Source organism: Pomacea canaliculata, linkage group LG14 (genome assembly GCF_003073045.1).
Source record: "Pomacea canaliculata isolate SZHN2017 linkage group LG14, ASM307304v1, whole genome shotgun sequence".
In the NCBI taxonomy this organism is placed as follows: Eukaryota; Metazoa; Mollusca; class Gastropoda; order Architaenioglossa; family Ampullariidae; genus Pomacea; species Pomacea canaliculata.
Genome location: NC_037603.1, coordinates 11,182,886 through 11,207,045, shown reverse-complemented (window position 1 = coordinate 11,207,045; position 24,160 = coordinate 11,182,886). Strand labels below are relative to the sequence as shown.

Below are 24,160 nucleotides of genomic sequence, written 5' to 3'. Positions count from 1 at the left end.
AACCCTTGCTTTCCTTCGTAGTTGTTTCTCACTTTTTCAGTCTTTTTCAACCATCCTCTCTCTCTCACACACATATACACACTCACACACACATACACACACTCACACACACTAACCTGTCCCTACCTCCCCTCACACACGTGCATACGCTCTGACATTCAGTCTTTGTCATATATCCTTGATTAGGTTGTATAACTGAAGTCCTCAAATTAATCTTTGTCTAACCATCTGGATTTTTGCTGGGACTTCTCGCAGTAGACGAGAATATTTTTGTCTGTTGCCCTTTTGACCCCGCCCCCTTCTGTTGCGGTTTTATTGTAATTACTAAAAGACATCTTCCAATTATTTCACATTAAAGATAAAATCAGCATATTGCATGTGTCTATCGACTGCATAATAGGTCCTTAATGGCGTCTGTATTTGCCAGGAATAATTTTCAAGAATCGAGAATAATTACAACGGAAATAATAAAGCAAAACATAGATTCTCTGGAGAGGGAGATTATTATAAAGTTATATTGTGCGCGTACATATGCACACACACACACACACACACGAAAACACACACACGAACACACACACACACACACATGAAGTGAGTGAGAATCACAGAAAGCACCTAAGTTCTGTCGAGGTTGACTGCCATGACGATGCACCCTGTCACCTAAACATTTCCATACATACCTGTACAGCAGTCACTGATTAGGTACGTCAGGTAGACAATCTAAATATAGCACTACTCTCTCAAGGTATTCTGGTTAAAAAAAAACAGCATTTCTCTGCAATGAGCAATGAGCACAAAAACTCATAAATACTCTCCGATATTTACTTGTGCAAACCTTTCTCCCCATCAAAAAAAAAGTGGGACTATTTTTAGCGCCTGAAGATGTTGGTGGAGGAATTGCTGCACTTGAGGCAGCTACCTGTAACGAAGATCAAAAGAATGTGAGCGGTGAAAGTGCATTTACCATGGAGGAAGCAGAGAAGAGGTTGATGTTCTTGAACTTATGAGCAAATGTGTAAAAATGTCTCGGTGGGTGGTCTCTGATAGGTAGTAAGTAATTAATTGGCGGAATGAAGCCGAGAGACCGGACACAGCGTTTGTTCACAGCTGTCCTTGATCGTCACTCGTTCAAGAAATGAATAAATGTGGAACATTTCATTTATTTATCTATCACTTTCTGGAATACTAATATGCGAGGTACTCCACACACCAAGCGCGTGTCACGTGCTCAGACAAGTCTGTGACCATCTGGAGGATGAGTATGTGTATGTGTGAACATGGAAACACGTGTGCATCTGTGTGGAAAAATTGAGAGATAATATTATAGATGTTCGATCACTACGATGTGAGATGTAGAAAATGCACAACACTTTCTCAGCAAACGAGGAGCCGTTACGATATATCTGCCATTAGCTTTTATGTTTTTTTTTCCTGAAGGTCTGTCAATCTCTTATTCTCATTTGGAAACATGCTTATCGTCCTTCTTACATACTCCTTCCTGAATTTTGATGCAAATAGTTCCTCCCGACCCTCTCTCTCTCACACATACACACACAATGATAAAAACACGTGCGTACACACGCCGACAATCTCATGTGTGTTTGGCTTCTCTTTCCGCCGACCCTCTAAAGCCATCAGTGACTCACCGCCTGTAACGTCTGCTCTCTTGCACCTGTCTGAGACTTTGATCTCACGGTGCTACCCACAAGGCAACAAAAGGTGTGATTGTATTCACGTGCACAAGTGAAAGAAGATCAGACACTTTCAGCCACGAACGCATTTTCTCTCAATACCCTTGGCATGTGCACGTGCGTGCGTGTGCGTGCATGAACGTCTGTGGCGATGTGGTCCGGTCTGTGGGTCAGTGGCCCCGAAGCATGACATGGAGGCTACCCCTGGATACCGTTGCTAAGGTGTTGATATTCATTGGTCATCAGGGTGACGCCCTCACGACGTGTGCAACATCTTGACCACCGTTACGACCCTCGACAACTCGCCACTCGACTGACAAGTCGACCTTTTAAATTTCATGATAAATCTGTCGTAAATCCTCAAAACCTCTCTTTCATGTTTACCTCCAGTCCTCAGTATTTCTACAATGTTAAACCTGTAAAACCCGGGTTTACACTTCAAACTTATTATTGGAGTTTATACACGATAAACGCGTGTAAACTTTACTCAGAGTAAGAGACAGAGAGAAGGGCTCTGAGCTAGTTCCACCCACCCCATGGGATTCGCACCCGGTCCTCACACTTACAATGTCCGGGTGTGGACTTGCATCTGTGCACTTAAAAACAAACATCCTCGCCGCACGTGCAGGATGCATTGACGAAGGAATAATGGAGATCAAAAACTCGTCATAAACATCCTCGTCAAGCTGTAAAGCAGCCAGGAGCCCACATCTCCAATTTCATTTCTTCATTTTATTTTTGCACAAATACTCGCCAAGTACCTACCAAACATCCCATCCTGGAGCTGTTGCATTGCCCCCCAAACCGCTGGAAGTAAAACTGTAAAGTAGTTACTGAAACATCCACCTTCTGGCATCCTTTAGTTCCATATTTTTCACAAACTACTATTTTTTTTTCTCTCTCTCTCGCATAAAAACCACAAACTCTCGCAGCTCAGCGGCATGTGTGGGACAAAATGGCGCTGAACCACTTTTGTGTAGCAAAATGTTCAAAGAGTTAAGCCTCTTACTTCAGACATTAAAGCAAGATGATTTAATGGTTGCTGTCTCCAGGTGGCAAGTACACAATTGATCAACAAAATGTTGTTGACTGTTTTCAGTTATTGAAACTCCACCTACAGTTTAGTATTTGTAAGGATGCTATTGATGTCCGTAAACAAATCAATTTGTCTACAAGGAAACAAACAACTTTGCTAAAAATGAAAAAAAAGGAATTAATTAATGTTTGTATGAAAATATGTTCCTCAGTAATGACTAATAATGACTGTAAAAAATTAAAGATAATGTATTAATAGCATCTCTACAATAGGTGATAGAGGAACAAATTTTTATTCGCTATCTCCTTGAAATAGAACCTCTTAAAATTCAGGTTCCATGATTCAAGAACTCAGTTTCCACTCTGTATATCCACTCAGAGTAGTGTTGCTGGCCCCTACTACTGTGCTCCCTTCTCACCAGCTGCTGTTGTCGGTGCTGCGTCTAGTGCAACGAAGAGAAGAGGTTTGGGGGAAGAGAAACATTCCGTCCAACAAAAATACTCCCTCACTCCGACTCCCTACAACTAAAAATAGCTTTTGGCTTTCCTATGGGGCGCCAGTCTTTGTACCTCCCTCGTCCTGCTCTGTCACTCAAGCATGCATCGGTTTAGCTGTTGGTGTATGTGTACATCTGTGTGTCTGTGTGTCTGTGTGTCTGTGTGTGTGTGTGTGTGTACACCCTATTAACACCTTATTATCAATCTTATATCTGCATTTCTATTAAGGCATTGTAATGTACAAAATATATTTATACTCTGGTGAGATAATGTAGTCAATGTATTTATTCTCTGGTGAGTATTTTGCACTCAGTGTACTTCATTGTTGCTGTGTAGATGAATGCGATATGTCCACAGTTCACTGTGGATTTGTTGATTGGAGTTGTTTACCTCCACCAGCAGCGAAAAGGAGACACCATTGAAATTACGCAGGTTAGAACGACAAACATAATAAATATTGATAATAAATATTGACATCATCTACTGACTTGATAAAGACAGTCATCATCTGATGGAACAAAATAAATCATCTAGAAATTTGAATGAGGAAGATACATGCTTACTAGAGCCTCGGTTTGAAAAAATCCCTTTAACACTATGAAAGCAAAATGTAAACAAATGATTTGCAGATCGACACAAACAAATTAACCGTTTAAGATCAATAAAACTTGAAACATCTTCAAAGAGATTTGAGGAGGTAAACAACTATTAGCGACAACTAACAGAACAAACCATCTTCATCTCTTTTTTCTACTTCAAAAAATCAAAGATGGTTGAAGATAGACGAGAAAGTAATTACGAAGGTTAGAACTACAAATAAGTTCTTGGTAATAAATGCGGTTTAGTTATTCTTCTCCCCTTCAAAAGTTTTCTGTCATCAAAGAACACTAAAATGCTGCTGATTGGTTGTTGATAGCCTTTGACCTAAGAGATGAATCACATCAACTCAGATCGTGACATAAATAAAGAAGTCGGGTAAAGATACAATAAGATGTTAATCCACTTACCCGAATTTTTTTTTTCGTTCACGTTTAAATCGGCGACGAGGTTTTTTTTTTATGTTAAAGTACTTCTGCCTCGGTGACAATATTTACTTGTTTATGTTTCTGCTGGTTAGTCCGTGCTGTAGTTTGTCACACACTAACGAACACACACGTTGTTCGGAAAGTAAGAAAGCCATAATTGCCAACTCTACCTTTCTTTGAGGCTGCCGAGGTTGTTTTTCTCATTTCCGAGTTACGAAGTCCTTTCATCGAGACTTGCCGACTCACATCCATGCTTCTCTGGGGATACTTCGGGAGGAGAACTTGGCAGAGCTCGACTCGACCAGACCCAGCGAGTGCTCGTCTGTCACGTGACCAACGTCCATCCTCTGCCCCATGTTCACACAGGAGTCCTCTCCTCCCAAAGGTTGAGGGATCCACGACTTCACCCGACGTACTGCGCGGTGCTCAACCTCTCCCGTGGCCCGCTAGCAGCGCCCTCCATTCACTCCCCCTCCCTAGGCAGCTGCGGGGTTGTCTTCCCCCAACACCTTGGCTACAGAGGCTGCCTGTACAGATGCTTACAGCCGACTACCTGTCGGAGTTCAGCCAATGTGGAGATGGAGAAAGAGAGACTACATTGTCAGAAGGAGCTGCCTGAGTGCACGTGCTGAGCGATTACCGAGCAGCGGCGAAGTTTTCACGTGCACGGCGCGCACACGATGACGTCATTGGTCGGCCGTTAAAAAAGTCGGGTTTGAAAGTCTCCCATCAAATTGTCTGCTAATGTGCGAATTTTGCCGTGCGTGTGCGCCTTCTCTCTCTCTTGATCGCGATCTTTTTCTACCTTCATGTGTCCGTCTGATGACTAAATAAGACGAGAACAATAACATCGACATTGAAAGTAACAATAATATCAAGTCTCGTTGCTAAGATCATCATTGATAACATTACAACTCTCATCGTATTTCCAGCGGCTGCCTTTTACTTTCCCGGGCTCCACGTGCGCTTCATTCCCTGACAAACTCTTTCACCATTATATTTTTTAATTTTCAGTTCGTTCTATTCTCACGTTTGTTTTTCACGCCGACAGGTGCTCTGTTCACTCCCTCCATCACCCTGTGGCGTCAGCGTAACGTCAGATGGCAGCACCTGTCTCGCAGGCCGCGGAAGAGTTGAGACTTTGTCGAGAGTTGAACTCCTCGGTGTCGGCACGAGGCGGTGATGCGAAATGCGTTCGCTGTTTCTAGAAATAGGCCGGCGAGCTTGTAAAAATATGCGGCAAGAAAACCCGAACACAAATACTCACAGCTCACAGCTCACTGGGCCTAAAGTAAACTTTCCGTCTGCTTGATCAATCAGTCTTTGCATGCAAAGTCTCGGATAATGAAGAAAATGGAGGCACAGTATTTTTTTTTTATATCTTATCATATTATAGAAATATTCATCAATATTTAGAATAATTAGGAAACTACTACATAGAGGGATTTCAGTTAGTATGGTGTTAGGTGATGTACATAAGGTAAAGCGCAGGGTGCAGAGAAGGTCCATTAAAAAAAAACAAAAACAAAAGACCAGCCGAATGGTTTATATCGATGGATATATGCGATGTAAAATTAACTTGAAAATTTCAGACTCAAAATCCATCCGTTAATTAATTATCCTCTAACAAACTACGTGATTCACACCTGTGATCAACCAGCGCTGCGAACAGTGTACTACGTCACGCTAACAGTGTACTACGTCACACTAGTACACCAATCACAAATTGCCTCCCATGTGTTTGAGACTGAGTAAGCCTCTGGCTTGAACATATTCAGTTTTATTTGTTGCAGTTTCCTCCGGTTCTGACTTTTAGCATCTGAATAATCAAAAAATTTCTCTCTCTGGTTTCGACTGGAAGCAGTGTTATGATTGGTCTACTAGTGTGACGTAGCACATTGTTGGCGGCGCTGATTGATCTCAGGTGCGAATCACCAGTTACCGGACAATTGATTAACGGATAGATAATGGAGGATGATTTACGGTTATTTTTACATCGTTTATATCGATATGCGAAAACCGGGAACCGTTCGGTTGGCAATAAAGCAACGAATGATGTTGGGACGCCGTCTACATCATGGCTTTCATAATAAACCATATCTTTCGATCTCATTACTCATGTTGAAGATTCTTGAAGTCTGTTGTTCATTTTACAAATGTAGGCGTAGTCATTAAGGAATGTAGACAACCTTGGTAACAGCTAAATATGTCGCTCCGTTTTTGGTTTTTTGTTTGTTTGTTTGTTTTTTTTTTTGTTTGTTTGTTTGTTTGTTTTTTGAAAACGGAATCTTGCCTAGAGCCTCATTCGCAGTGTTCACAAATGTTCCGTTTATTTTAGAGGCTGGTAGCAAGGCATCACGGGATACATAAGGGTTCGTCGTTGCCAAGGCTTCGACTGCCAGCTTGGTGGCCATGCAAACTGCAGCCAGGACAACTTGTCAACACTGCCAGCCAATCAGGTTCAATCAATCAGATTATTCTGCTTTCGATCTCGTCAGGAGATTAGCAGCGGCTTAGTCTTACTGAACAACCTTTCCAGGATGGTTCGGGCACAGAAAATCAAAGCTTCACTAACTAGTCCAGCTCTTATTTCCAGGACAGGAGGTATCATCCTTCAATGAATTCAGCAAATCAGACGTGCAAGGAATGTCACGTGTCAAATGTTCACGTCGATGTCAAAATTTTATACAATCAGAGTACTTTTCTCTTAATTATTTGAAATTTTTGTTTTGAACTGTTTTCTTTGTATGGAGATGATTATAGACAGAACTGAGTTTAAAGATAAATACAATCCACACTGTGTCATCCATTTCTGTAATGATTTTTTTAAAATTACAAACTAATGTGAAAAATGTAAATCCATGCTGTATCACTAGCTCATACAAGCTGACAACAAAAGGATGAAGAGTCTGTGTTCTCTGGCTCTGGTTTCTCCACCCACACCTTGCACTACTTTTTTCAAGTGGTGTAATTTCTGCTAACTGGTTCTTCAGCATATTAAATCTGTTTTAATGATGAAGAAGCGTCAGCGACCAATTTATTTTGAGAGTGGACCGAGGTCCATAACACACCTCCAGTTTCCAGTTTCTAGTTTCTATGCTGCAAATTCTAAATATCAACTGTGTTTCACAGACTCCGTGAAATATTAGACCAGAATTAGACAATTGTTACCAAGAAAAACTACTGTAATTTATCCCTTTGATCATTGTTAATTATAATTTTAAAAAACCGTCAGGTTCATGCGAGTTGTAACAAACGCACAAAACCAGAAACTTTCAAGCATTTCGACATGAATGAAATTAAAAATAAAATAAATAACAAGGATAGGAAAAAATGTATGCTGTATCTTGAACTCTGGTACACAGGGTTGTGCAAATAGTTTAAGAGGCATGAAACAGTCAAAAAAAGTTACTAATTTTGTAAGAAACGGAAAAGTATTTGAAAAGCTACTACAAAAATAATAATCTTTTCACTATCATATCTTTCAGGAATGGGAAGTAGAAAGGCTAAATTGGTGATGATAGCTGCCTTTTCAAGCTTTTTGCTTACTTTTTCTTTCGAATTGTTAATCAATAGAAATGTATACACTGCTACTGTAAAATATAATAATACAGTGGTGCTTAGGATTTGAACTGCTTTTCGAGAGAATTCTTTATCGGTGTTCAACCACTTGCTCGGTACTCGACCAACGTGCAAGAAGTCACATTATGTCGCATCATGACTACAGCCCCACAGTTTTACATCTCCACAGCCTGTCAGAATAGTATTTACAGAATAATGTTTAATATTTACAGATTATGTGGGACGAGGGGAGCATAAGGTGCCGACAACCGCACGAAACAACTTTTGCCCTCGCTCAGAAGATGGCCTTTGAACTCAGTTTATTACTTTGAAAATTTCTGGATATTATGGAGAAAAACTGCGGCTGCAATGAGCAGAACATCTTTGCAGCTCGAACATCATCCCCACAAGATCGTCTACAGTGCACAAGGGAAATTATCAAGAAGCCCCGTGTGACATAACCCCAGCATCCAGCCACCCGAACTTCGCCATTTTTACGACCATCCTCGTTAGTGATCTCCAGCGTCTGATGGAAGTGGCTTGCAGGTACCAGCCTGTGAAGTGCTGAGAGACGAACCTTCCTTCAGATTTATTTCTGGACTCTATTCTGGCTGGTGGCAATGACCGTGTTTGCACCGGTCAGTATATCATCAGGGGCTTTAAGCGCCACTCAAAAGATGCTGGCGTTCAGGGGTTTGGCCATTTTTCTGGCCGTAATCTCTTGGGGCTCGATCCTCGGCAAACTTTTTATGCCTTTAATTATCTGGAAGTGTCAGTGGGATGATTAATGCGGGAATACAGCCCAGGAGGGCCAGTGAACTCCCATACACTATCGGCAGACCGTCCTATGATGTGTGGTCATGTATCGATGTATTGAAACGCAGATCATATGTCAACCATACTACATGTACAAAATATACACAAAACTTATATATCTGTATAAAGCACATATCAATTACATTGTGAAAAGTTGGGAGAGAGGTCTGGGAATTGTTTAGTATTGACTTCTTAAAAATAATAATTGAAAACCAATAAGACATGACTACTAGGATTTATTTCTACTTCATTAATTTTCTGCTTTGTCTTGTTCAACTGGTTAGTAGGTTGTGCTTAGTCACCTTGTTCTGAATAAAATGTAAGTATTTTTGTAAGTAGGATCTCGTCAGTCTTCTAACGACCAGAAACCTAGGTTTACGGAAATAGGAAAGGTTTATGTCAACCCATCATCATCATGTTTATCATGACGAATTGTTTGTCATCATTTTCATGTTGTCTCAACTGTTCTCGAGGGTCTTGTCTAGTGGTTGGTCGGTTAGTAATTGGTTTGCTTTCGCCAAGAAGCGATAAACTACAGCTTTGCCTGGAGGGACTGGCCAACCTCACCTCAGTCAAGGCCCCGGTTACCCTCCCATCTGCACTTGGATGGTGGTTGGGATGGAGGGAAGGAAGCACCTGACCAGGAGGACCAGAACACGAGTTGTAGCCACACCGCTATTCCCGGATAATTGCTGCAAAATGACAGCCACAACTCGTCACTAATAGCTTGCCTGGAGGAGGGCTGGGGAGGTATGGATGGGTCTGTGAAGGAATCCCCTGCAAGCTTCGGTGTTAAGAACGCAAACAGACTTCAAGAGCACAGCAAGAAGACTGAACTCAGATTTTTGTGGGAGCAAAGAATAGAAGATAAGTGCGGGGAAAAACAGTTTAGAAAGTTATCTGAAAACAGTAGAAGATAACTAGTTGTTATTGGCACACAAAAATATTGAAATAAACACATAAAATAAAACTAAATTCAGGGGGACACGTCTCATACTTTATAGTACCTACCTAATATTGGCTGTTTACAGGATTTTCAAGACAATCAGAATACAGTGAACAAATAAGATTGTTTTAAGAGAGTTTGTGTGCTTTTAGTTCATCACAGGACTGTGTATTCGAACCCAGACTATTTGGCTATTGAATTCTATCGTGTGATTTTTTTATTTTATTTTTATTTATTTATTTATTTATTTTTTGTTGCCATCATTGGACTGTCTAAGACTCAAGCCCCAAGACAAGCACATGTTCTGAGATAGTGAATAGAGAACTTGTACATACACATCCGCGCTCGCAAACACATAGGGTTAGAGTTAATATAGAATGTAGAATCACAGTAGGAAGGCAACAAGTAGTCACGTGCTTGATTACCAAACTTGAAAAGCCAAAATATATACCTTAAACAAGTATTTGGTTGTCCACACTGCCAAGTGTTAGTGACCAATTGAAAATGTTCAACTATCTACACACGTGACAAAGAAAACATTTGTTCTTCAGCCCACCAGGCCTTGGAAAAATATTATAAAATTACATATTATTCTTTGTTTTTAAATTTACTAAACTATATTATTTTTGTACTAAGTAATTTCAGGGAAAGGTAGGAGTAAGTGCATGAAAAGGAACAAGATGAGGACAAGAGTGGTTGCTGCAAAGTCATGGAAGAGATGCGAGATATGTATGTGACATGTGGCACTAATGACAGTCAGTACTGACCAGCTTCTCTCTCGTGTCCTACTCCTATTGCCAACACTCGACGTTCGATCGTCTGCCAAGGATGCCCGGGCACATGCCTTGTCTCCCCTTCTGTTTGATCTTGGAGCGCTGCAGGGCCGGCAGGTGCCGCTTCCTCTCACTCGCAAACAAACTTTCCTCTGGCGCCGTGTCTCGTCTGCTCCATCTCAGGATTTCCACTGCAAGAAAGTCTGCGACACAACTGCCGTGGAGCTTATGGCCTCACAAAACCCACAAGGCCGGCTTATAAAGCATCGCCTTTCCACAGCTCGGCACACACCAACCCTACTCCAGTCTCGACCAATCGTAGGAGAACAGGTCTTGGCGCTGGAGAACAACGAAGGACCAAACGATTTAGGTACAGTGAACCTGCCAGCCATGTGCTCCTATTGCAACCTCCCAAAGTCTTGGTGTCCACGGCATTATCGTTTCTTTGAGATCATTTTCAGTTTGTGTTTCGTGTTTTAGTCCCGTACAGAGATGTCCTCAAGATGTCTGGCAAAGAATGGTGCAAGGAGCACAGCTGGGTACAGTTGACAAGGTCTTTATAATGTTGATACTATGCTGCGCAGAATTGTAAAACATAATAGTTGTTAGCTACTGCTGAATTATATTTTTGGGGGTCACTTTTGAACTTTTTGTCTTTGATTCTAAAATTTATAGCTAATTCTATATATGTCAAAATTCTACCTATATTTAAAGTACTATTATTCTTTTTAACTCTTGTAAGAATGTGGAAATTTTACTTCGTAGAAATTTTATTTTTACAAAAAATTGTATTGTGATATGTTTAATCTGCACTTCATGCAGGAAGATTTGAAAATTATTCATTCATACAAAGTCTTTTAAATGCTATACAAGCAGACAGGGCAGAGTCACAGTTTGAGACAGGTATCAATGTAGCATCAAATGTCTCTGAATTACAGGTGAGCCATGTAAAAGTCAGACAAGATGGCACAGACGATCATACATCTTGCTCTACTCCTCGTTATTGCTCCAGACATTTTAATGTAGTTTTAACATTTTGCAAAAAGCACATCAGAAGCCAGACTGTTGCGTGTCGGAGGGAGGAACCAAGAGGTCGATGCGCTTGGCAGCTTCCACAGGTCGATGACATTTTGCGCCTGGCTGAAGACTTTATTCATTCTTACATTTCTCTTCCTTTCGGAAGTTCTGAAGGACGTGCACGCATCTATTCTTATTCTGTCCAGAAAAAGACCTTTTGTGAACTGTTCTACAATCTTCTCTAGCCCCTGATAGTCATCCTGCACGCTCTGTCTCTCCGCCTCTCTCTCATTCTGCTGACAGATAATCTCCGACTGAACTAAATTATTGAATAATAAAAGTAGGTTTAATGATTATCGTCACCATCGTTGTCATCACTGACTATAGTTAGTACCGTGTTTACTCAAGTAAAATAGCATATTTATGCTCCTATGTTTGTTTTCATGAGAAAAGGACGAACAAGCTTAAATCTTAGTTGGTCTGTTGTCTGATTATTGTTTTTTCTGGAAACGATTTTGTCGGGGCAGTGTTTACAGTGAATGGTGTTTAGTTTAGTGAAGACATCAGCCTGATATAAGCTGTAAGGTTCATGATGATATTTTGATAGTCGAGGTACAAAGTGACCGATAAACATGTTGATCGAATGGGATTACGGTTATTTGTTATTACGGTTTATTTCATTTTATTACGATTAAGGTTATTATGCCAAATCTCTTCTACCTACAGCTTTTTTTAAAATCTTTTTCAGGAGCAGCAGGTAAAGTAAGTAAGAAATAATTCATAACAGAATAAATAGATGCTCAGCTTGGCTCCAATTACCAAGACGACATGTCGGCTTAAGAACCTTCTTCACCCTTCTTTTTTTTTTTTCTTTTCTTTTTTTTTTTTTTTTTTTTGCATTTTGTTTATAAAAAAAATTACACACTTTCTTGTTGGTAGACAGACACCTTAGCAATGTAACCTCCATACAGTACAATGTAAGCAGAATATTGTGCTCTGTACAATAAACCCATTCACTAGAAAACTGACTTCTCGTCGTCATGATTGCTCATTGTTACATCTATTGCCAGATGAAATCTGAAAAAGTTGTTTGTTTTAAAAAAAAAAGAACTTCTGTCTTACATCAGTGATTCACGGGACACAAAAATCGAAGGCGTAATTATATTTTTGGAGGAAATTGTTTACATTTTTATATTCCTATTTTTAAAATTTTGGACATAAAATACAGAAGCACACACTTTATTATTTTACTAAACATACAACAGCAAAAGAATTTAATGAGTGTACCTTGATCGCAGACAATATTTTCTATGACAGGACACAGAATGAGTTCTGAGAGTGTTTTACATGTTGATACACAGTATCAAGTATTGAGCTACATTTTTTGGAACACAGACTAAATATTAAAGTTTTCATTTAAGGATACACTTTAGGATACACACGTTAGGATACCAGTCAAAATTTTTAATGTCTAGAACAAGTGTCTAAACTCACACGAAACAGAGAGATCATATCGGAAAGAAGAAAGAATCTTTAAGACAGGACAACAACCATCTCACCCATCAATACTCTTTGTCAAAACAAACATTTAAATATTCTCCAGGTAGTTTGTACTGCTTTTTTGCAATTCCGAAACCTGAGACTGGGTGTAGCAAGTGCGGAGCTGGTGGCAGAAAAGATAAGATGGAGAGAAGGAGTGTTGTGGTGCAAGCAGACGGTAAACATGGCGGCACTTTGTGGGTTATCACTGGGTGGGCGCCTGTCGCCTCCATGCACCCGACACCTGCAGCCTGCAATAGTAGACACAAGTGTGTGAGGAGTGAATGGTATTGTTTTCTGTCCTGCCGCCTGCAGGGCGTTCCATGGAATGTCAGACAGAAGATTGCTGGATTTATTGTTAAATCGGCACCCTTCGTCTGCATCCTTTCATCTTTTTTATCTTGGTCCCCTTATTCCTCCTCCATCTCTCGGTCTCATTCGTCTCTTCACGTGCGTGTATGGGTGGTGTGCCAACAGGACATTTTGCTGTCAGAAAACAGATACATTGTTTTGATCCTGGTTATGGTGTCTGTGTTGGACCCAAGACTAGAGTTTTTCATCCCCCAAGAAAAGGCTAACCTCCACCCTCACCCTTGTTTCTCTTCCAGAACATTTTAAAAATATTTTCTCGTTTGTCCCGGGATTCTACGAGACTTTCCTTTTTTAAAAAAAAAATAAAACCAAAAAATTCAACGCAGTCAAAATTCCCACAACACATATTAAACATATCCCACCTTGCAGTTGTTGGCAGAGATGCAACTGTCCTGACCTCCTTCCAATGCGTGACAACCTGTGACAAGGTACGCAACAATCTGGGTCAGAGTATGCGCACTCCGTTATCTAACCTCTGACCAAACCGCTGGAGGAGGGCGAGTAACTGTCTCTGGCGAGGGCCTCCCCTGATGCTCGGGAGGTCGCCGGGACAATGCGACAGGTTGCATTATATTAGGGTGGGACTGACATCTAATGATAACTCCTCCTTAATGACCTGTCGTACGATGCTTCACAAACCTTATTCCTCCACAATGGGATGTCTGGCCGGCCCAGTTCCAGCCTTTTAATAACGACATTTATTTTTAATTTTCTGTCTCCTTCTATGCTGCTTAAATTGTTTTTCTGTCCTTACCAGACTATCGTTGTTTATATCTACCTTGAGTGAACTTACTTGGGTGTGTACTCTTAAATGTCCGGAGATACTTTGTCTCCTTACTCCATTTATTTTAATCTTTCCTTCTCTCTCTCTGTTTTTTTTGTTTGTTTTTTTTAAATTCCTGTCTTGCTCACCTCTGCATCTATTGTTTACAAGCTTTGTTTTGATGACTGAACAATCGCACATGCTTTCAGTAAACCTAGCCAAATGTAATTAAAAACGACGAAAAAAAACAAACAAAATAAAGAAAGCTTTGATAGGGGAAAATGAGAACACATGTAGCAATATATAAACCAGTAATTGTCCAAGCAACGGGAGGTATCTTCCAAAAGTCTGAAAGCTGTAGTCCTTCTACAGGTGGAGATAGGATATGAAGATGCATCGAGGCGAAAACAATGATAAATATTAATTAAGATAAATAGAAGTTAGGGTTTGGACCACATGTCCAGTACGGGTTCAGTAGTAAACTTCAGACAAAATTATTTCAAAATACAAGCTAGAACTTCCGCTTCTCGGATATGGTTTGTGCGCAGGTTTATCTATCTTGTTTATGTCTTTTAATGTTCCCCTTTCTCTGTTTTTTTTTTATTTTTATTTTATTTATTTTTTTTGATAAACACTATGTCCATTTTGTTTGTGTCTCGGTTTGTTTGATGACAAATACTTTGTCCACTTTGTTTGTCTTACTTTCTCTTGTAAAGAGCATTGAGCCTTGCTGAGTGTGAAAATACTTAATGTCCACCCACTTTATTATTATTATTTCAATAAATGAAGTCTTGCGGAGCTTTAATAAAGGGATGTGAAACTAAAGTAAGACATTTCGTGCTCCCACTTCCAAATGGTTTACTAACGAGCTCGAGCAAAGCCTTTGCTTGCGTGAGACAAGCGACATGGACGGACGTGCTGCGGCGCTGGGCTCTGTCATTACTGGCGTGCGGCGGGAGGCCGGCTGGACGGACGGGAGAAACCACAGTCTTGGTGGAGAAGTGTTAGCACGCCCTTTTGTCGCGGGGGCTCCGAGTGTGGAGGCGTTGAAGGAAAACAGAGGCAAGCCGGTTAGAGCTCCTGTTTCCCGCAATGTGCAGACATCAGCTCCTTTTCCCATTTCGCGGAGACACACACGTGCGTTCTTTGATTCCCTCCGCATTGCGAAATGAAGCCATGTTTTTTCTAAAGAGATTGCTGGACGGTCCTTCATCCTGCTTGGCGAGTGGGCGATGCAAAAGGTTATCTCCACCTTGCTGTCCATGTGAGCGTATCGTTAAGCTAGAAAAATGTCTCGTCATTACGAATGGCGCACGCAAACGCCTTCTCAAGCTCGCTTTATTAATATCATTTCTATTTTTACTGCTGCCGTCACACTACATCCATCCTACGCTGTTGTATGCTTCAACAGCTATCAAAATCTTCCATCAAAGTTGCAAACCAATACAAGCTTTCTTTAAACCATCATCATCATCATCTTTATCATCATCATCATCTGTTTGTCTGTGAACGACAGACGTGCATATTGCATTGACAATCGTCTTTCTCATGTCATTATTAACAAAATCTGTCGATAAAAAATTTGTAAGAAAATCTTCGCTAGAGGTATACTCTGCCTGCTGCAGGAGCAAGGATCACGTGACCTGTGTACCCGCTCCACCGCGCCCCATCCCTGTGCTGGAGACACTGACTTGTAACATGTTCGGACATTTTCTGTCCGCCCGTCCAGTCCGCTCATGTCACCCTGTTGTTTAAAGACCCTCGAAAACAAGGGGGATGATAGATTATCAGTCATCGGTGCCCGGATCGTCGGCTTCGTGACGCACCAGAAGGTGACATCATTCGATCGGCAGTCACTACAACCGTCGGGCTGCATCCGACACTCAGATGGCCGCACTTCTTGCTGCGGCAGTCCTGATGTTCTTATTACTGGGTATGAAGGCTGTCTGGTCGTCTTCCTTCATCTGACAGCCATGTGAGTCGTGTTACAGCTTTAGACAGTCCTGTGTCCCTCATTGCGTCAGAGGGTCAGCGGATAAAGGTTAGAGGTTAAGAATCACAACCCGAACACGCACACACTAGCCGAGTGGATAGCCGTGTGACGCACAGTAGGCTTCGTGCTTAAATAAACCGTGAAGTGGGTACATGACTGGAGAGGGTTGAATAAACCGTAAAGGGGTACTTAATTCTGTAGAGAGTTGCACAAGGTGAGGGAGAGACAGTCGACACCGTCTTCACAAAAACTTTTGTCCTGAGATAAGAGAGGGTCTAACACCTCACTCAGGTAACCTTGTTTGTTTTTCTTTTATTGCAAAAATCAAACTCTGTGTGTGTGTGTGAGAGAGAGAGAGAGAGAAATGAACAATTCTGCATTTGCTGATACTTTGTAGGATGCTGAAGGAAGTCAAGATGTTATTGATAAGAGACATAAAATGGTGCGTTTGTTCAAACTACAAACCACAACAAGATAAAGCAATTTATTCTGCTTGTACTGAGACATAATAAACATTTTGTATTGTAAGTTCTCTTCACAGAAAAAGAACTAAAATATGATGAAAAATTAATGTTCACACCAATTTTCATTCAATTATCTTTTTATAGAACATTTTGGTCAATTTTTTTTTTGCAACAACGAATGACAGTTGACAATTTGTGGCAGTATGTACACCAGATCAGAACCTCTATATTTTAAGCCTTGTCTGCGCTTGTTTCTAGTTTACTCCTTTGTAAGGACGCCACAACAAACCCTGAGGTAACCCTACCTCTGCTTCGTGAATATGGCCCACACATAGATTGAGATATCAAAATTATTGGTCACTTCGTAAGATCTTTCATTGGAGGTGGTTATTTGAAGTTTTGCTTAGGCTGTTTGTGAAAAGATCAGTTACACTTTTCATGGAAAACTAAATGATGGCATGTACTGTTGCTGATCTTTTAATTCAAGGGGGAGAATCACACCTGAGCAGGCACACAGCCAACATGACAACTCCAAAAACGGGGTGAGATGGAATGGTGGAAGAAGAAATTAGGCATTCTTGACATGCACACCTGGGAGTTAAGTAAAACTTGTGCATCAAAAAAAAAAAAAAAAAAGAAAAAAAAAACTCTCGTGAGTCCCACATCCGGGGAGTTAACTCTGACACAACCCTCAGTAACTGACTAATGCGTTCGAGGAAAACTGCCAAGTGGCCAAGGGGCAGACAACCCAGCCGGAGATAAATTGATATTTGGTTTAAATATTCACCCCGAGAATTTAGAGTCCGTAGCCACAGGAGCAAATAAATGAAAAGAGCGTCCCTGGGGACACGGAGAGTTAATTCCCTTTCCAACTCCTCTGTGGATCGATGTTCAGCTTCTTCAGCATCTCACGGGAGACTGGTCTGTGCTCGGCTAGGTGCAAAACACTGTACCCTCGTCGATAAGACTTAGTCCTGGTGGGCTCACACCCTGTCTCACCCTGCTTGAACAAGTGTGGACCAGCGAGAAGCTACGAGGGACAGCGAGGATCCAAGATTTCACTCTGGTTCTCGACAAGTTAGCGAATCAGACATCGTCACCGAGAGAAGGGAACACGAACAAACAAGTTGGTCATGTCGGGTGGATGCAGCTTTCATTAAACACAGAGAAAAGATCTATTGTCTAGGTTCTGACATTGTGGAAAAGACCCGTTAATCACGTGACTTCTCACAAAATTTGACGGAAGAGAAAAAAAATCGAAAACGGAATCATGGTCATTTATTCCCACTTACCATTTTTTCCCCACTGTTGCAGAATCCGTAACGAAGCCAAAAAGAGATATAATTTCCAGTGATGCTTTTTTCTTATCGTGTCGCATTACCCTAATTCAGAGAGATAATTTTTTTTATTTTGTATTTTTTCTAACTAGACTTCTATTTTATTGTGCTGGAGGACTGGCGCGCGCCCTGGAATCTTGAGGACACGGCAACCACCGGCAGTACAATGTGTGTCATACATTGTATTCAGAACGAGGCTGACAGTGACATACGGCTGCTGTGGAGGAATCTCACTACCAGGCCACCAGGCCAGGACGACTAATAAAAAAAGAAATTAAGAATGAGAGACCAAGATGACAGTTCTCCTTTCACTCGCGATTTGCTAGTCTTCCTGATAAAGACCATATCGTGCGAAACTTGTTTGCTGTCATTTATTTCCTTTTGTGTTACTGGACGCATTTTGTATTGTTTTTATTATTTTTACAATGTATGTTTTTGTATTGTTGTAATTTATGTTCACGTAGTGTTTACTTTATGGCTTCTTGTATTGTTGTCTATCTTTTGCATTGATTTTATTTGCCTTTCTTCATTTCTTCAATATATGCCTTTGTTTTGTTTTTTATGTATATTTTACAACTTAAATTATATTTAGGGTTAAGTAAATTTTTTTTCAATGTTTAAATATGTCAGTGCTTAGAATAGTGATTGTATTATTGCAATAAAGCACTGAATAGATATGCGTTGTATTAATATATTTATTATAGAAAATTTGTTTTCGTTACTATGATCCCTTGAACTTTTGCTGATTTGACCACAGCTTTTTTTCAGAAATGAACAGGAACAGTGTTCCTGCGCTTAATAGCTTAGATGAATTACCTTTGTGGACTAAATACGACTGGAGCAATTATTTCTCAAAACAGCTTTGAAATCTGCATTAATGCCATGTCGGAATGGCAGAAATAATCTCCGGGTGTCTAGACTCCAACACTCGTCATGGCCCACGTTCGTGCCGGTTGCCTGTCTTGCATCCCCGGCATTCCCCTTCCCCGATTGGTTGAATAACTAAGCGAACGATTTTTAAACGTAAGGGAGCTAAGCTTCAAATGATCCTGCATTATTTTCAAGACTGTGGCCTGCGGTCACGTGATACTGGTTTATCGATTGGTTCCTCCACCCCATCCACCCCATCCATCCATCCACCCTTCTCTACCTCTGGATGCCGGGCACCGCGTGCGAGAGTGGCTTGAAGACCAGTGGTCGTGCTCAACCTAAGCTCGAGGAAGTACCATCTGTCACGGGGCAGAATGATTGAGCTCTCGCCGTGACCATTTTTTTCCTCCCTTTTTTCTGTCAGTTCGGTGCCTATCAATTTATTTGTCTAACTCACGCATGGAGGGAAATGGCATATGTCGCACAAAGCTTTGCTTTGATCGACTGCTGCAGCTCTTTGATATGCGATACAGAAAATGTCTGTGTGTGTGAGCGCGCGCGTGCTAGTGTATCTACCTGCATTTGTTTGTAGGCGGATGTATAATTTTTATTTTCGTATAATGAGCTGAGTGCTACGTGGTGAAAAAAGGGTTAAATTTAATTGTCCCGAACACTGGAAGATAAAAGAAGAGAAGGAGGCAGTCAAAAGGTAGTCCAGACATCCTCGTCTGCTTCTCCATGTTCCTCCACTCATTAAAGGGCAACACGAGCGCTCAGCGAGAATCGCTGGAAATAGAGCATTAAGTATCACAAAAACATATTACGAGGAGGAGACACGAGAAATATTATATCAATTTCTTTTAATCACATCTGGATTGTCGAGAAAACAGTAAGCGACGAAAAAGATCATCGCCTGCATGAACGGAATCCAGAGATGAGAGATGCATTCTTCGGAAAAAGAAAACATCTATTGGCAGATGAGAATGCCGATGTTTGAAAACAGCTTGAAAAAGAAAGCTTGTCTTATGTACCAATATTGTATGAATACTTATTTTAAAATGAGCTTAAACCAGTCATAAAAACTGTTGGACTCGTGTCGCCCTTTAAACATTCCTCAACCTCTAACCTCAATCCTCGAGGGCCAGCTACCACTTGAAGCTCAGTGTCAAAAGCTGTTCATCTTGTGAATGGGGAGACACCTGGAACTGTCTAAACCCTGTCAGGTGATCCACGAAGTTTTTTGTCATACTGGAACTCGAGCCTACAGCAAGCTCGAGATGATAGAGAAGAGAAAAAAAGAAAATGCATTGGAATGGAGAGAAGAGAGATTATCAGCCTATTCCTTAAGAACAAATCACTCTGCCATAAACTACATTCGATCAACCTTTTATTTATTTATTTATAATACAGTAAAACGCGTGAGTGGACAGTAACCACGAGTGATACAGTCTGTATTAAAATAAGTAAAAACTAGCATCCCATGGTTCATACTTATGGCAAAATTGCATGTTTTGACTAGTGTCGGAACATGTAGATGTGTGCAGGTTGCTCTTTGTTACAAACAGAAGAGGATAACTTCAGTGACCGTCCAGAACACAGAGGATGCTCGGAAGGGAGCGCGTGCCTTCAACGGACTGCCGGTTGTAGGGCGGGTGTGGAATTTGAGAAAAGAAACGAAGAAAATGCAAGATCGAGTGGCAATAGCACTAATCGATCTTGTTCTGCTCGTTTCTTTCACATCTTCTCCATAGATTTTCCTCCCCCTTTTGCGCTTGTTTCTCTTCCGGCTTGTTTCCCCCAAAGAAGTGGGGAAAATCGAACTGCCTGGCTAGCCACGACCGCTGAAAGCACCGACTAGTTCGAGAGTTCCAGATGCTGCTCTCATATTTAAAGGGAAACGTTGTGTGTGTATATATATATTACACACACACACACACACATATATACACACATTCACACAATCACAAGAGAGACAAAGAGTCTGCGCGTGCGTGTAAATCCGAACTGTAACAATAATGTGTTGAAAAACTCAAATACTTCAGCATTTTGGTCTTTTTTGTTCATTTTATTTTTAATTTGTACTTTTGGTCAATATTCATACACTTTTTTGACTATTTAAATTTTTAATGATCACAGTTTGTAATAATACATTTAATGAAGCATAGGTGTAACTATAACAGATATTCAAGAAGACATTAAATGTAAAGTTAGGCGTAAATGTAGGCATAGAGAAAAATATTTGAATTGTTGAGAAATAAAAAAAAATAAAAAAAAAAGGAAAAAAACTGAACAAAAGAAGCAAAAAGAAGGGAATGAATAAAAGAAATCAAAAGAACAGACTAAATTAAAGAAAGGAAGAAAAAGAGAAGTAAGAAAGTTAGCCATTTATTCATTAGTACCTTGACAGGTAACAGAGGGAGAATACGAATAAACCCGGCAACCTTTGTCTGTTTTGGGCGAAAGGGAGTAGGTCTTGCACAGGACGACTAGTCCACTCCTTCACCTTCTTCGATCCCCACACCAAAAAAATTAGCAAAAGAAAACGAGAAGAGAAAAAGAGAGAGAAAAAAAGAAAATGTTCAACGTAAGATGAAGACAAAAATAAATGTAAGTTTTCTCGTTCTCCATCAACTCTTAGTCTATTATTCATTAAATGTTTTCCCTGTTTAACAGTGTATCAGCGACAGAACTTGGATATAAGCTTGTGTTTGTGGACATCTTGTCATGTTTGATGTCATAAACTGAAAATGAAAAGACTGTGGTTCGCCTCGTTTTCAACATTCTACTTGCTTTGATGGTACAATTACATTTTTTAGTTTTTTCTTCCATGAAAACTTAGTTGTATGTGAGCAGCTTAAGGTTCTTCTAAAAATATCCTTTTTTTACAAACAATTTGTAAAAGTCATGCACTACCAACGACTCTGTAAGTGTCGTTTGTTTGTTTGTTTGTTTGTTTGTTTGTTTGTTTGTTTGTTTGTTTGTTTGTTCAATATACTGAGCTCTTTTCCGTTCTGAACTGTGCTAGAAGTTAAATCTTCTCTCCCTCCTTCACTGCCTCATTTTCCTTTTCTTTTACCATCTTTCTTTCTCTCACTCTCACTTCTCCTTTTTCTCTTTCTCATTCTTTCTTATCGTCTTTCCTCTCAATTTCTTCCCTTATCCCACACTTTGTTTGTCTTTGTGTTGAGATCAAAGCGGACACGCGGCTAAACATTTCTCAACGCTTTCAACTGAAATCACAGACAAGCAAGTATGATAATATTTTTAAGGTTTTACCAGCCACCTAGCTTTTCCGATTAGCTATCACTAAGAAGGAAGTGTATATTACATTCTACATAAATTGTTTTACTTACTTCCAGGGGTTTTAAAACCTAGTTTGTTGGTTTTGTGCGGTTTTCTTGTGGAAGAAAGATTAGGTGAAATTCTAGTTCTAGCAGATCAGAAGAAAAGAGTGCTTCTCCGTCTCTGTCTCTCTTCTCTCACTCTCTCCATACGTCTTTTAAATGTTAATCTTTTTGCATTATCTTGTTGCCAATGAGGAGGTCAATAGGTGTCGAGCTTCAAAAGGTCTGGCAGTCTTCAAAACAAGATGCCGCAGAAAAGGTGGATGAAAATAAGGCGACGCTTGAATGAACGACATTAAACGACATCCTTTGTTCCTCATCATCTGAGTTTTCGTCAAAGAGAGAACATCTTATGCCAGGAGAAAAAGGTATGAAGTTTGATGCAAAGTGTTTTTTCCCATTCTTTGTTGTCATGTGTTTGTCCTGTCATACTTCTTCGCCGCGTTGCATTAATTTAAAAAATATTATCATCCGCATGCTTGAGCTTTTAGCCATTTAGTTTCCTTTACAATTAAGGCAAGGCAAAAAAACTTAAGGAAGAAAATTACTTAAGCTCTCTGGGTTAATTTAAAAAGAACGATAAACAAAAAAAATATATATTACAGAACTCATAATAAAGCTGAGAAACTTTTTAATAATAATAATAATAATAATAATAATAATAATAATAATAATAATAATAATAATATAATAATTTGTAGACCGTATACCCCAGTATGAACGCGAGCCCATTCTGCTGTGTACGAAAGATTATAAATAAAACGAAACTTTACCATGCATCAGATAAACAAAAGCAACAACAAACTATGGCAAACAAGACCAGAATCCATGGACAAAAATGAAGAATTGGGGAAAAAGCGGAAGAGCTCCTTGGGTTACAAAAAGTATTTTTTATGAAGATTTCTAAGGCAAAATTTGAAATCTTCAAACGGAGACCCAGTTGGAAGACAGTAGGAAGAAAATTCTAAACGATGGTTTAAAGATTGTTGAATTTCTCTCGTCTGCTTTATGGCTCCATTCTTGATCATTTTTCTTATTTTTCTCCTTACTTTAGACTTCAATGGAACTTGTGCGTACAATAATTGTGTGAAAGTTGTGTTCTTTGTTATTTTGATATCATTTTGTTCAAGTAACAGCTTCTACGTACTTACCTGAGACAAAGATTGTTAATGTCCAGTCATCTGGTCACTTCACCTGCTAGAGACTGTCGTTGCCACCTGCTGCCTCCAGGGTTCTTCTTCTTTGCCCTTTTTTTAAGCAGTACTTGCACAGTTTATTCACAAATTGGGTTGAATGTATGCAATTCACTGTCAGAAGTTCAAGAGCTAACCAAAGTCTTCCTTCCTCGCTCGCCTTGTAGGATACTGTGTCCCTGTAAATACTGGAGGACCTCTTATTGCCTCGCTTTGGTTGGTTATTCACATGTTTCTAGTCTGAATGCTGAAAACGTTTAGAAAAATTTTCCTGCTCCGTCTACCACACAAAAAACTCCACGGTTAACACAACATTTAGTTTACACAAGTCGGGTGTCTCCGTCGTCCAAGAAAGATGAGATGCTCTTATTTCTCTTCATCTGTTCCAAGCTTTACATCTTACCTGATTTTTTGTCAGTCTGAACTCGTTTTGCCCGCTAGGATCGCACTCCGTCAAGCACATTCTAGCTCTCCGCCAAATGAAAATTGCACATCCCTTTCAGAAAAAAAAGTGTCTAGAGGGGCATAACTCTCGACCTCCTCGCCAATAGTTGGTCGTCACTTCCTGCCGGCGCCCGGGACACGTCAGCGCGACTGTTAAGGCTCGAGCGACGCTGCCGCAACGACGTCGACCACAGCCACGACCGTAGCCACTTCCACCAGCGCTGCCGCGATCAACTGTGCAACGCCACCAAGAGTGCGCGAGGAGGTTGGTGGCCACAGACACGGGAGGAGGCTGGGAAGGGGGTTTGGTGACGGGGTGGCGGGGTGGTGGCGGGGCTCGATGATCATTAAGAAACAGCCTTGCTTAGCTCAAAGAGTACCCAGGCCTCAGACCTGTTGACCCGTTTAGAAGTCCTCCTGTGTCTGCGTTTGTTTGTTTGGTTTTTTTTAAATTTTTAATATAATTTTATTTCGGA

General features: G+C 40.5%; 1 protein-coding gene across 4 annotated transcripts in view; it reads right to left on the bottom strand.

Annotated features, from left to right (window-relative positions):
- LOC112555322 (acetylcholinesterase-like) overlaps positions 1 to 23,905 on the bottom strand; it is a 37,840-nt gene extending 13,935 nt beyond the window's left edge. For 2 of the 4 annotated variants that reach the window (XM_025223672.1, XM_025223675.1), the window contains exon 1: positions 10,343 to 10,601. The gene's annotated coding sequence lies outside the window, so the exon portion shown is untranslated. Of the gene's footprint in view, positions 1 to 4,422; positions 4,694 to 10,342; positions 10,602 to 23,198 lie in introns of those variants that run through there. The other 2 variants (XM_025223674.1, XM_025223673.1) reach the window with 2 other exon arrangements.
- Positions 23,906 to 24,160: the final 255 nt, after the last annotated feature.